Below are 15807 nucleotides of genomic sequence, written 5' to 3'. Positions count from 1 at the left end.
ATGAAATCAATTATAACTTTCAAATATTATTTCAAATTGTGAAAATTTAAGAGATACATTTCAAGATATGAAATGTTTCTAAATTTTTAGAGAAATGAAGTGAAGCTACTAAGAAAGATGAACCTCAACACAAAATAAAATGTTTCCAAATAATTAGTGTCACGGAACAAATACATGGAATACTAAAGGAACCTCAACACAATGAACCTGAACCGATACTTGAAATGTCCAAGTGACTAAGGTGGCAAATGCGATTGAAGGTGCAGCAACGCCGCAACCGAGAGGACAGTCCGGCACTTACTTCCATTTTTCATTGGAGAATGTTATATATATTGTGGAGCGCAACCCGATTGATACTTTGGGAACGATTCAGCACACAGAGGAAAATACTTCTATTTTAGAGTCGGTTCAACTGTTGAATACCCAACTGGAAATGATAACAAAATGCATAGGTTGTTAGAAGGAGATTGATTAAGCATATACAAATGCTATACCACAAAATTACCTTATTTCCCCTATGAAGGAATAAGAAAATTAAGGAACATGCGGCTATATATTGGAAAACTACAATTATTGTTAACCAAGGAAAATAATTCGTCATAAAAATAAGATACACTTGGGCTAGAAAAGCCCGTATTAAAAAAAATACAAAATATTTTTTGAGCACGGGTTTTTGCCAATCGAAAAAACGTATTTGTGTGCTGTTTTTTGAAACGTATCAATAAGCTAGACTCATACTTCAAGTTGTCTCATGCCTTAAATAAACTCGAACTCTTAAGAAATGTCGGACAAGCGGACTCACACCTCTTACAACCAACATAGTCCTCTGCGGGACAAGCTCTTACACATTGAGTACATCCTATACATGTATCATAAATCTTTATTGAATGTGACATTGTATCTATAGTAATTTTTGAACATAAAAAATGAAAATTGTCGTTCTAGTAAACTCGTAAATGAATCGTATATTTATATGCCAGATGAATCAATGATATGTTATAATATTGTTAATTGTTAATAAAAAAAAGATGTCTAGATAAATTTAGAAGAAGGAATAGAAGAGGACTAGGATACTTTGATTTCTTATGATTTAGGTATTGCAAACATGATCATAAGTTGTGTAGAATACATATTAATTTTTTTAGGGAACATATTAATTTGAATTGTTGAGTCATTACTTGATTTGCATGTAAACAAGTAGACACACCAGGAGATGTCGCAACAGGTATATGCAAATTAATATGTTCCCTAAATCATAACAGGTATTTTTTTTAGGGAACTTATTAATTTGCAAATCTTCATGGTCATGTTATTATAAATGCTGTTTGGTGGGATTCTTTGCCTATTTTTCCACTTTTGTTGTTATTCTTTTAGGGTTTTGGCCTAGTCCCCCCTCTTGTATAGTTTTCCATTAACAAAATTTCAGAGTAGATGGTAGAGGATGGGAGCAACTATGGAGTGTCGACCTTGTTGGGAGCAGCTATGGAGTGTCAACCTTGTTGGGATGTCTAGCTTCTCCTTAATACCTTCCTTGCTCTCTTGATTCTTAAAAAAAAAAAAAAAAACTAAGAAGGATAAGACAATTAATATCCACTAAGTTATATACACGAGTGAAAGACACTTTCTTATGAGAGATTCATGAAGCGTTGAAGTACCCCAAATCTTAGTTGATCATATAGAGAATTGGTGTTTCCCATTTTTTGGAGATCAAATGTGGAGAGTTTATATTGTATGATGAGTGTGGGCCATGTTAGTCAAAATGTTGACATATAGCATGTTATACTCAAAATGTTAACATATGGCATGTTATAGAACTCACAAAAAAAATTCCTCAAAATATAGTGCAGGCACATGTATGTCCACTGTGTGGGCTACATAGATCCATGTGTCTTATAGGAGTGAATCATTTCATATGTGGGATGTGAATGTTATCATTCTTTAAGTACTCTTTAAGGGAGTATTGTAGAGTGATACACTTAAGTTGGGTTACATTATTGTAATCTTGTTTGAAATAATAAATAAATTATCACCAGACGAAAAATGACATATACCTATGGAGGTTTATAGTGACGGCTCAAAAACCATAGGTATACAATACAACATATGTTAGTGTTCTCGCAGACATAGCAAGAAGGGTTGAACCACATAAGTCTATGTGTGCTATTACTTTTTTCTGATACGTCCATGTACATTCCATCTAAAATCTTTGGGCATGTAGATTAATCGTTGGCGTGTGTGGCTTTCCCCAAAAATTTAGGTAGTACTCCCTCCGGTCCTATTTACAAGAAACAATTTACTTTTTAGATACATTAAATAATTTATGTATTTGGTTTAGATTCTTGACTAGATACATACATTATTCAATGTATCTAAAAAATCAACTTTCTCTTGTAAATAGGACCGAAGGGAGTACTAATTTTTGTACTATTTCTTACAATTGTTTTACATGTCACATATCTAGCTTCTCCATTTTGCACAATATTCTGGAAAGGTGCCTAGCTTTTGGTAGTGGCCGGGGTTTGAACCCCGGACCTTGTATATTTTATGCATTGTCCCAACCAGCTGAGCTAAGCTCACGAGGACGGAAAGCCTTGGGGAATCCGAGGGAGTTCTAGAGTGACAATTGGAATACTGATGAAAACCACTAATAAACTTTGATACTATCTCCACCAAAATTCATAAAAGATTTGATCACATCGATCTTTTATATATATTTCAATTACCTCATTTTTAGATGATAGGCTAAAGTGCAACTTTGGCCCCCTATCTTTCAAAAAGTTGCGATTTTGACCCCCTAAGTATGAAAACTACAATTTTGGTCCCCCATGTTTAGGGAAATATGCTCTTTTAACCCCCTAACTTAAAGGAAATATGTCTATTGACCCCTTATCTTTTCAAAATGTTGCGATTATGGTCCCTTATCTTTTCAAAATGGCCCTTTTTTTGGACATGTGTCGCCTTCTCAGCAGTTTTCAAAGTTAGGGGGCCAAAATTGTAGTTTTCAAAGTTAGAGGGCCAAAATCGCAACTTTTTGAAAGATAAGGGGCCAAAGTTGCACTTTAGCCTAGATGATATGATACTTACCGCTCGTACTTGAACTCCAACAATCCCTTCTTCAAGTTTGAGTGTCTCACATCGCTACTTACACAGATGTTAAACACAAACAAAATGTCATGATTGTGGCTCCACCGCGAGGAAGACTGTGTTGGAAAATTGACACAAAATTAATTAATAAATAGAAATAATAATCAAGAAATATAGCAGCAATTATAGATATAATTCTCACTAAAATAAAGAAGAAAGAAAGAGCTTATCGATCGTTGGCTGAGGCGTGCAATTGCACTGGGCTTAAGAGCATTTCGCCACCACAGGTCAATCACCTGATGCAGTTGGCCTAAAAGCTAGCGCTCTCCAGATACAACAGTCACTCCTCGCTAACACCGCATGTGAACTAGCAAGGGCACAGAAACAACTATTGGATAATCTAAGAAACAATGACCCAACTCTCAAATATATGTGTAATAAGGGGATGTTTAGAGTGTGAGGAAATAGTGAAATTGCTCCTTCGTCTACTCATCAATGTACCGCTCCTTAGTATATATAACACAATCCCATTATAACGTTGCAATTTGTTTTCTAACTGATGCAACCATAAAGCTAAATTAAAGGATTGACCAAGTGAGTTAATTGCAACGTGGTCTATGGTGTAACGGGCATTGGCCAAGTAAATAAAAGAGGCATATTCACTTTATTGTTAATAACAATAAGTTAATATAAAATCATATTATAACTTTAAAATAAATTAATAATAAAAAATACAACAGACTGTTGATACAAGGACTCAAGACACGAGATCCACTCCCACTCTATCATAAAATTGAATGAAGAGTTTGATACTAGAGAGCCCAAAGGAGTACCAGGGCGACAACACAAGTTTCATACTACTTGTTGTGTCTAAAAGGGGATATATTCCTAGCAACAATTAGATTAGATGCATATTTCTAGCTAATTAATTCAGACGTGCCCTAAAAAATATAGAATGAAAAACTAAGGACATTTCACTTCGAAGGTGATATACTGACCATTAATATGATAGAAAAATTCAGGAAATGCATCTATGTATATGTTTGTTTCCTGAATAAGTTATTAAACTAACTAAACAAGTTTTTAATCTAACTAATTAACATAAAAAAAATATGCTAACTAAACTAAATGATTAATTTAATAGGGATATTTCATCATATATAACATAGTGGGTTGGGTAGCACAACTGGTTTGAGTTAAGAGATAAGGAATTTGTGATCTTGGGTTCAAACTTGGACAAATGAGAAGATTAATCTAACAACTAACTATTAACATTTGTTATTCAAAATTCAACACAAAAACAAAAAATTCATAAGAAAAGTATATCATATTGCGTGTTGTGTTGAGGATGGATAGCCAAAGAACCATACACAAACACACTCATAAGAAAAGTATATCATATTGTGTGTTGTGTTGAGGATGGATAGCCAAAGAACCATACACAAACACACACAAAAAAGAACTATGCAAATTAGAATCTTTTTTAGAAACAAAATGTTATTTTTCTTTCTTGCTAAACAAAATTAATTACCAGTCTTTTTATTATAAATCTATAAAGCATTAAGAATGAATGTATTTCAAATTCAATAATATATGCCATTCAAAAAAAAAAAAAGGTGAAACTAGTATCCGACCCTTCAAATATAAACTGCAAAATTAAACTAAAAATAGACTTTCGAGAATAAAGCATATAAGATAGAAAGGAAGCAGATATGTGAAGTCAAATATTTGATTCAAAATTCCATGTTGAATCTCACAATCAAGCAATAATACACAAGTATTATTTTCATGCTTAAATAAAATATGTGTCTTAAGAACTAATTGATAAATGAAATTTTCACCAAATTAAAATTAATATATATGAAATCACACAAATACCTGTCTTTATCTAATGCATTGTTCCTCCACCATGGATCTTAATTAATTCAATGAAATGACATTAGTTTCCTCTCCAAATATGTATATATATATATGATGAAAGGGTTTAATATGTAAATGAAAGGCACACAAAAGGGGTTTCATGAGAGAAAGTGTATGATAGGATAGATAGTGGCGCACCAGGGCCGGCTAGCATGTGTCCAAACAAGATGGGAAATGCGCTAAAGCTAAGCCATAAAAACACTAAAATGCCACAAGAAGTGTAAAACAGCTGCTTAAAGAGGACCAACAAAAAGTTGTCCAAAAGTGTGTGTGTGTGTGTGTGTGTGTGTGTGTGTATATATATACATGGAAGGTTTATCTTTCATATGCAAGCTATTGTTTTATGAAATCAAAATATTGATTCTTGATAATTGTCTAACGAACTACTAACTCAGTGTTCCTGTAAAAAAAAAAAAAAGTATTGCGAAACCAATTAATTAGTTAGTTAATTTTGCTCTCAAAAAATAATATAACATGGCTAACTCTTTTTTCTGTCTTGATGAAACGACGGACATTATCTCAAACTCAGCATTAAAAGTTGAGTTAGATCTGCCAAACACAACACTATATTATTTGTTCTATCTTATAACTATGAAATTTTAATTTTAGCAATAACAACTATCACACAATAATTTTTAGTAATATAACGCTTATAAACAAGTTATTAAAATTGCTTAGTAGTTTTTTTTTTTTTAACGGCAAAATTATTAAAAACTAGATTCTTGCTCAAGACGAACAGAGACCAATAAATTAGAGGCTACAAAATAAAGACACCGTATATAAGGAGAACAAAAAAAACACCATAAAAGACATCAATAGAGATCACCTAACCAAACCCTACTTTCAACAACAATGAGAACAACAACCACCAAAATCAACTTAACCACCTAAATCAAACTCCATTGCTAACAATCACTGGAAAAGAAGTTCATAGTCATCTATCGCCCGCTACTCACCCCAAATAAACCCCTCTAAATCAAACAAGCTCTTTTGATCAACATAGTTGAGCCATATTCGAAAATGTCCTATTCCAACACTCATACTGGTTCCACCACCACTCTACCCCGAGTTTATCGAAGAAAAACACCATAATTAGCCCAACCCAAAGCTAACTTGAATCAAAGAATTGATTATTCCTCTTCGTAACTCATGAGTAATAAAAAGTGCATAATTAAATGAAATATCACTTGCAAATAGAATGCATTCTTAATCAAAATGCTTATGGCATTATAAGATTTCAACAGCAACAACAAAAAATGTAGAAATGCAAAATAGGGTTTAACAGAACTAGTCAAGTTTTGAAGCAAATAAATTAAACTATAGTAAATTAATTAGTACTTACATGTATGTATATACAGTTGCTCAAGCCAGCCATTGTGTGCTTCAAGTACGCATCAGGTCCTGCAATCCCTTTATTTCCTGTATATAAGAAGATAGAGAAGATGAAGATATAGTCCAAGTTGTTTTGGTCTCTCTAGTAAAAATCTTACTATAATTTCAAAGTAAAAATGTGGTGGGACAGATGCAAACAAGTTGGTATATAAATACTCATATAAATTTATAAACATTGAAAATGATGAGAGGCTGCACTGCACGCGCCTCTGTCATATTACACTTGCATTGATGCAGGACGGATGGAATATCCTCTCATTCTAGAGGTAATTCAAGCAATCTCTCCCTCTCCCTCTCTCTTACTTTTCATCGCTTAAATATAAACTCAAGCCTGTTGTAAATAACCCAGTATTGAAAACAACCTTTTAGTTATCAAAAAAGAAGTCTAAATAAACATTAAACACTTGACTCATTAAAGGATTCAGGTGAGTGAGGATCTTTGATAAGATAATGTAGGAGCTTTAAAATAGACTCAAAGAGCTTGTTGATTCCATGATGTTTGAGTGCAAGAGACTTATAAGTTATGAATCATATACCTTGTGGAAAATTGAGGGTATAGCCATTTAGGAATAACATACTTTGGTGCTTGTATCGGTTCAGATTATAGCGGAAAAAGTCCTCTATTTTCTTGAGGCAAAGTCTCTCTTTAGTAAGAGAACTGTTGGAACATTGGTGTGAAGATGGAAAGAAAATGGAAGGTTGGAAGATTAAACACTAAGTAATTAAATTTGGTTTTTTCTAGATTACTCTCTCTTGTTTAGAGGGTATTTACCCCCTTATGATATCAACCAATCAAAATGTAATATACATTGGCAACATTAAATGTCAAATAAATGAGTAAATTTTTTGTATAAAAAAAAATCAAATTTAGGTAACTTTTAATACTTTTAATTTTTATTTAATTATAGACAAGATTACATTATAGGTCATTTATCTTATTTATTTGTAACACTTTGGTCATTTATCTTTATTTTTTTCCGTTTAGGTCTTTTATCTCTCATAAAAGCACATATACATCCTTTTTCTCATTTTTTTATTAAAAAAAATACATAATTTTATTTTTTAAAATATATTTTTATTAAAAATGAAAAAAAAAATCCAGAAATATGATGAAGATGTTCATCATCTCCATCTTCTTTCTTTGAATCTTCATCATCTTCATTGAATCAGAAAAAATTCAACACAAATATAACTCCAAATATCAAGAATTAATATTATGTTCACCACAAATCTTCTTTTAAACACAAAAATCAAAAGATATGGGAATTTAAAATCAATGTGGCATTTACCATGGGAAGGTTTAATCCTTTCCCACCATGGGAAAGGTGAATGTGAACCATTGATATATTAATAAAAATATTGAATGGTTGAGATTGTTCACTTGCAACTTATTTGTGACTTTTTGTTTTTAAAATTTTACAAAAAATTTGACCCCACATGATAAGGTTTAATGATATTTTATTTTATGGGCTATTGGCACAACCAAGGCCCAACCAAAACATTCTATTGGAACCCCAGCGTACATATTTCTGACTCTGCAAAAAACCAAAACATTAAGTATTATTTGGTAAAATAATTTCGACCTCCTGAACCATGTTCTCAGAACTTAAAGCATCGATAAAATAATTTTTTTATTAAAAAAATATGAATTCTTCATATGAGTTTATTTGAAAAGAGGTACCAAAAGTAACGATGAAAAACTTTTAGGGGATTAAAAATCGAAAAAAGATTTAGAGGGACTAAAACGAAAAGTTTGTATATTTATAGAGATAAAAAAAAACATATTTAACCCTATTTTAAAATATGGTTATATAATTTTTAGTATTGATAAAAAAAAATGTAAAAAAATTGAACACTCTTGCTTTATAAAATTAACAATATTTATGTGTAAACTTTTGCTAAAAAATTATACAATATTTGACAACTTATTAATATTAACAAAACAAAATTCAATCAATCTTGGTTGATGGTTAGATAATAAGCGTTTGAATTCTACGATTATATTTTCTTTTGTTGGCATGATGGATATTAATAAAACATATTTTTATGCACCAGTAGATTAAACCGGAAATTTTCAATTATAATGGTTGCTCCAATCCTAAAAATATGATTTAACCATCTAGCAGCAAGTTGAGTTAATTTATCACTTCATCTTCTCATACTGATACGTACAACCAACATTAAATACCAAACAAGTCCTACTTCAGTATTAAATCATAAAGGGGCACAATTTGGAATTAATAATGCCTCACGATTTGAAGAAGAAGAAGAAGAATCCTTGCAAATGCTGTCGATTGTGCTTATGGGTGTGGCAAGGTGGAATCCGCTACTCACCTCTTTTTAGAATGCGGAATTCCTTCTATGGTCTGGTTACAGGTACAAAATTGGGTAGGCATATCTACTGTTTTTCCTAGTCAGATGCGCGAACATTTTACACAATTTACTTTAATGGCTGGTATGCCTAGCAGCTCACATTATGTTTTCAAAGTAATTTGGTTTGCTTATGTATGGGTGATTTGGAAGGATCGCAACAACCGTGTCTTTAACAATACAGGTTCAAATCATTCGGTTTTATTTGAGAAGGTTAAGCTGAATTCCTTTTTTGTGGCTAAAAGCTAAGTGGCCGTCCCTCAATTTTTGTTATCATGATTGGTGGCAACACCCGTTCCCTTGTTTGGGTGTTCGAATGTAATTTTTATTTTTTGTTTGGAGGTGCCTCTCCTTTCTAGGCACGTGCCAGTTGTAAACTTTTGATCGTTGCCTCTCTTTAGCACACCTTGTGCGGGGATTGGCAGCGGTGATGTTAATATATACATATATCATTTTGGTTTGGGCAAAAAAAAAAAAATCGAAGCAAAAAAAAAAATTAATAATTTTCAGACCAAAGCCAATAGTACTTTTTTTAAAAGGGGGTGTAGTTCACAGTTTAGTACTATAATAATTCATTAATGATTTTTTGGCTGAATTGCAATACCAAACAAAGCCAATGCAACCTGTTTGACCTGCAGCTGCAGGTAAAAAACCACCTTTCCCATGGTGGGAAATAGGGGTGGCAAAACGGGTCTGACCCGCCGGGGCGGCCCGTTTGGCCCGCTATTATTGGCGGGTTGAGTCAAAGTTTTGAACTCGCTTTCTATAGTTGGCTCGGCTCGACTCGTCTCGTTAAAATACGGGGCGAGCACGGGGCGGGGCGGGGCGGCCCGCTTAACTCGTTGAAAACGGGACAGGCACGGGGCGTGGCGGGGCAGCCCGCTTAACTCGTGTTTCAATTTGTTATTTTGAGTCTTATTTTATGTTTTTGGATTTATTTTGGTTGTTAGATATATTTTGAGACTTATTTTATGCTTTTGGATTTATCTTGGTTGTTGAGTTTATTTATTTTGAGACTTATTTTATGATTTTGTTGTTGATTTATTTTATGATTTGTTTTATGTCGCGCATTTGCCTTATTTTGCTATTAGTTATGATGTTGAATTCGACAATTTGATAATTATCTTATTTTTCACAAATTTGCTTGCTACCTATTCTTTTATATTTTTTTACGATAAAAGCAATATAGTTTTTTTTGTAACAATTAAGTTGTAAAAAAAAATAAAAAATAAAAAAGTTTTGTTTGGCGGGCCGGCCGCCAACTCGCAAGCCCGCCACTAAACGGGGCGGGGTGAGATTTTGGACTCGGTCATAAAATTTGACTCGGCTCGTCTCGTCTCGTTTTTAGTGGGCTTAGACGGGGGGGCCTAAATGGGGCGGGCCGGCCCGCTTTTCCATCCCTAGTGGGAAAAGATTGGATCTTCCGATGGTAAATGCCACCTTTAACTATCTGATTTACCTGTTTCCAAAAAACATATTAATATTTCGGTGGCATTTCACATGGGAAAGGCCAATCCTTTCCCACCATGGGAAAGGTGGTTTTTTACCTGCAACAGCCAATCAAACAGGTTGCCATTGGTTTTGTTTGGATTTGCAGTTCAGACAAAAAAATGATTAATGACTTATTATATTATACTATGAACTACACCTCCCATATTATACTATCATGAGTTAAAGGTTTAATTAGCCTAAAATATAGAATAAGGTTAAGCGTAGCTTTCATCATATTTATTTAAGCATTGCTTTCAGGTGTTATTTACTATCATGCTTATTTGCAATAAGGTAATAATTTTGCTCTCCACCCAGCACATTTTGCTCGCGCCCTACAGCCATGCCAAAATTGCCCTTACGCATGTTAAGTAACGCAGCGTACGTTAACTCATGCTGCGCAAGTTAAGTGACGCGGCGCATGTTAAGTCACCCAGTGTTCCTGTTTTCGTACAAAACCCATCACTCTGGATATGGGTCACATTATTGCTTCTTGCTACAAAAGACCCGTTGTTCTATTGACTTTGCCCAAAACGGGTGGTGTATGTGAGACATATTTCTCAATCCGAAGTGCTCCTCCACTTAATCCACATTCCAACATCATGTGTCTTTGCTTAATTCCCGACCACTATCTTCATGTGATTTTGAAGGAAGGTTGTCTGTTACCACCGAGTTGTAAGGAGTGGGTGAACAACAAGATTGGTGAGGCGGAGAATTGAAATTTTGCGTTTTTGGATAGACAAAACGCTTTCAATGAACTCATGTCTAAGGAGCCGAAGTCGCCAAAGAAACCTACAAATGAGCACAATCCAAATGTTTGTGATGATACTCCCACCCCGCAAAAAAAGGAACAAGAATTTGAATGGACGGAAGACATGGAAGAAGACAACAATTTAGGAATGTCACTAGACCTCTTAGATAGGTTATTATAGGTTAGGACAGTTATAGGTCGGTCGGTGTTCGTCCTATTTTTTGGTGGTATTACACCCCGACGTATTTTTTGGTGGCCGGTTATGTAATTTGGATATTTGTGGCCAATATGTAACTAATATTATATGTATTAAATGAAATGAATTATTTTTTTGGTGGCCGGTTACGTCACACCAATTATTGCTCGCATTACTTACTTTGTCAATAATTATTCAACTACTTATTTTATCTCATTTCTCTCATATTTGTTTTTCAATATATTTTTGTGAAGTTTGTAAGGTGAAACATGTCTGAAGATGCACAAAATCCGGTTAAACTTGAAGTCTGTTATGTAGATGTGAAAAAGAGGGATTGGTTCACTGTAAACCCCACCGACAAGTTGGATGAGTTGAAGGCAAAGCTTGATGACTTCTTTATCCATATTGGTTCAAATCATAGAACACGTGATGTGATAGTAAATGTGTCACGCCTGGACTTGGGGGAGGATAAGGAAGAGGACTTCTAGAAGACCGTGTATTATCCACAACTTCTCAAAGATGATAGCGACGTTGATTTCATGTTTAGGGTAATGGTTGAGAATAATACTTTGTATCTTTTTGTCCGATCCGTTGTAATCATTATTTAAGTGTAATAGTGTACTGTTTGACCGTTTATGTGAGATTATGTAATTTTATAAATTTATGGACAAATTTGTGTAATTTGGATCGTTTACGTGTCATTAAGTGTGTTTAAATGATTACGGGTCATTACCGGCGAATTTGTGTAATTAGGACCGTTTGGATTGTTATGTGTGATTATGTGATTGTGAAAAAAATGATGTTTTAGTGTAATTTTGATCTATTGTGTCGTATTATCCAATAATATTGTTAAACTGGCGTAAGTAGGTTCAATTACGAGAATCTTAAGGTCACGGGTCGTTGATGACACAATATTGCATTTAATGCATATCAGACAGCATTTAATGCTTACTGATATAACAGTAGTGCGTGAGTTAACTCGCGCCAGTGTAAAACATTGCGTGAGTTAACTCACGTAGTGTTTTATACTATACGTGACTATGCGTAGTTAACTCACGCAGTGTTTTACACTTGCGCATCTTAATTGACGCAGCGTTACTTAACTAACGCATAGTTTTACACTTGCGTTAGTTAACTTGCGCAAGGGTAAATTTGGAACGGCTGCAGGGCGCGAGCAAAATGTGCAGGGTGAAGAGCAAAATTCATAAGGTAAAACCAAACATGTGAACCAACCCACTCAAACTCATGAACTGATTGGTATGAAACCATTCAAACCTGCACCTTTGTTTAATTAAACCCCCCTACGACTCAATTTCTCGCGACAACATTCTCCTCCATAATCAATATTTATGACAAAACAGTTAATTAACAAGAAAGCGAACATTTTAATAGTTATTTGTTGTTGGATAAAAAAATGTGATTTCTGACAATAATATTTTGTTTTAGTGCCACTTGGCAGGCTTCCAGGAATCCGATCTGAAAAATTCAAGTTTCTATATCCTTTTAGGTCTAAGAAGGTCATTTTGAACGGTCAGATTGACTGTACTTGTTGCCGTTAAGATGATAGGCACGTTTAGGTCCCCGGAGTAAACTAGTTCCTAAGTTGACTAGTTTCCGAGGGGATAGTTTGTAATGTTAATTTTTGTATTTTCAAATTATTAGAAAATGTGATAGAAATTTAGGTTCATACGAATTAAATCCAAAATTAAATCCGGTTCAAACCTTTGAAATTTGAAATTAAATCCGACTATTTAGACCAATCCGATGATTATATAAATCTTTTCCATTACTAACGTCGCTGGATTTTACAACATATATCTGGAACTGGTTGTATGAACTGTTCATCAACGCTAAATGATATTTTCTATTCATGCTTACCACATTGTAATTTTTCTAAAGCAAAAGTTTTTAATTTTTTTTAACTTTTATCATCAATAAAAATTCCATAACAATATCTTAAAATATTTCATCAATTCTCTATGCTTCGACATACTTCTGGAGGCCGAAATTATTTAACCAAAATTATTTATCCAAATTTTACTCAATGTTTTTGTTATATGTGGTGAGGCAAAAATTTGTAACGTGGGGGTTTCAATATAAATGTTCATTTGGGCTTGATGATTTTCGTTTAGCTACATAGGCCCATTGCTACATATGTCTAAAATTGTATATAAAACCCAATAATTAAAATAACATTTTCCCTATAGGTGGGGTCCGATTGTGGGGTCCGAATTTTTGTTAAATGCTGAAAATCAAAAAGTTATGAAAGGGTTATATGTGAACAATCATAGCCATTCCATTTGTTTATTAATATATCTATGGTCATAGTTCACCTTTCCCATGATGGGAAAGGAATCAACCTTCCCATGTGAAACGTTACCTAATATTTCTAATATGGTAGTAAATTCCTAAAATTTTGTTATCTATGTTCAATTCCGAAAATTTAACAGGGTGAATGGGTGTGATTTTGAAAAAGGTGAAAATTGCTATTTTTGAGAGTTTTTAAGGGTAGGAGATTAGGGAATTAAGATCCTATGGCAATATTCACCACTACAGTTTTGAAATATAAATGAATAATTAATGTCATATATTCTAGAAATATGTGCATTTATATCATGTATTTACACAAAAACTATAGTAATGGACATTAACATTTATTGTAGCAAATTGAGAGGATCTTAACTCGAGATTAGGAGTATTACTTTTGGGATATAGGATAAAAAATTCAATAATAAATAGGCGAAAATTGCTCTTCTCCCTTTTGTTTTTACTTATTCACCGATCTTTAGGGTTCGTTTGGCGCACATGATAAGAAGACAGGATATGATAAAATTATCATATCCCACTTAAATTCTTTGTTTGGTGCACCAATAGGATAGGATAAAATTATCTCATTGCTTATCCAATCCTATTCATCCTTCAATATTTTAATCCTTTATCTTTAGGGCCCGTTTGATGGTCAGGATAGAATAGAGGCAGGATATGATATAAAGCTGGATAGAGATAGGATATGATAAGGACATGATAAACATTAATCATATCATGTGTTTGATACGCACATAATAACAAACATGATATCCCTAAAAAAAAACATGATATCATTATAATTAAATGAAAAAATTGCTCTCATAATTAATTAAATATTATAAAAATGGAATGTTATTAATTATAATAGAAAATACATGCTATCATTATTTTAAAAATGACAATATTTTAAAAATGACATAATATCAGGATAATAAATAAGGAATGATCTTCTAATCCCATCAGAATAATTTCTAACCTAGCCTATACTCAGGATAGAAATTACAAAGGAAAGTCAGGATAGAATAGGAAAATGGTTTATTTTATCATATCCCTTTGGTGCATCAAACATGAGATTTAAGCAGGATATAATTAATGTATCATATCCTGTCTCCCTATCCTGACCATCAAACGCACACCTTCTTCGACTCCCTGTGACTCCCACTTTTATTTTTTAATGTCCATGACTCTCACTCTTCGACTCCTGCTTCTCTCCCATCTGTGACTGCCAGCCGTCTCTGGACCATTCTTCCCTTTGCCGGAACCAACTCCAATCTCTTTTCTTTTTCCAGCGACCTTTCTCTTTACGGAGCCAGAATCTATAAAGAATGAAAATAGCTGAAAATAGAGATATTTCAATGGATTAAATTTGTGATTGCAATTGCTTTTCAATATCAATTGATTCCTCTTCTTTTTAGCTTTGGTGTGGTGTTTTTGCTTGTTTTCCCTTCTGTTTATATCTTAGAGACGAATTGCGGTGGTATCTGCTGTGTTTTTTTATTAATATATTTGCATTTGCTTTTTAAAGAATTTTGCTTATTATAATACTTTTGTCATGGATTATGTACATGTCAATGAATTTTGCTTACTGTTGTAGTTATATTATATTTTCCCATAAAAAATTAATAATGTAACATTTTTGAATTTCCAGTAAAAAAATTAATAATGTAACTTAAAAAAAATGAATTTGTTTTACAAGGAAATTTTTGTCATTAGGAGTAGGACTGAGCATCGGACGGGTTCGGGCGGGTTCGGGACTGAATTTGTCATGATGGATGAAACCGAACATCACATTTCAAGAACCATTTCCGCCCACAAACATGCTCGGTTTGGGCGGTTCTCGGTCTGGTCGGTTCTCGGTTTGGTCGGATGGGTTGGTTCGGTTACAGGAAAAATGAAGCAAGCTGCGAAAGAAAAAAACTCCAAAACAAGGGAAAAAATCCATAGCAAAAATTCCAAGAAGAGAAGAAGAAAGGACACAGTTCGGCCATGGAAAAGGCTTGAAAAAAAGAGATCTAGTGTTTTGAAAAGATAAAATATTTAACTGAAAGCTTAACATATTTGAATTTGAGTTAGGTGACATTTCTATTTAAAAAAACAAAACTACTTTTGGTTTAATTGTTTTGTGAAAAGTGGTTTTGTGTGTGGATAAGACAATGTGTCCTCCAGTAGAAGCGTACTTTGACCGAACAGAAAACAAAAGAAGCTAGTAATGCCACGTGACAAGTTGCATACCCCAAGACATGTTATATTGTTATTATTTACAGCTGTGTCTATCCTTATAACTATCAGGAAATAGAAA

General features: G+C 33.5%; 1 long non-coding RNA gene across 1 annotated transcript; it reads right to left on the bottom strand.

Annotated features, from left to right (window-relative positions):
- Positions 1-119: 119 nt before the first annotated feature.
- Positions 120-4910, bottom strand: LOC146956371 (uncharacterized). The gene is made up of 2 exons (XR_015020134.1): positions 3085-4910; positions 120-427 (listed from the first exon to the last, which is right to left on the bottom strand). It is a non-coding gene; the product is annotated as an uncharacterized LOC146956371 (long non-coding RNA).
- Between the last annotated feature and the right edge of the window lie 10897 nt (positions 4911-15807).

Source organism: Medicago sativa, chromosome 1, assembly GCF_051527215.1.
Source record: "Medicago sativa cultivar Bolivia chromosome 1, Bolivia_mono, whole genome shotgun sequence".
Lineage (NCBI taxonomy): Eukaryota > Viridiplantae > Streptophyta > Magnoliopsida > Fabales > Fabaceae > Medicago > Medicago sativa.
The sequence above is the reverse complement of the archived record's forward strand: the minus strand, read 5'-3'. Positions and strand labels throughout refer to the sequence as shown.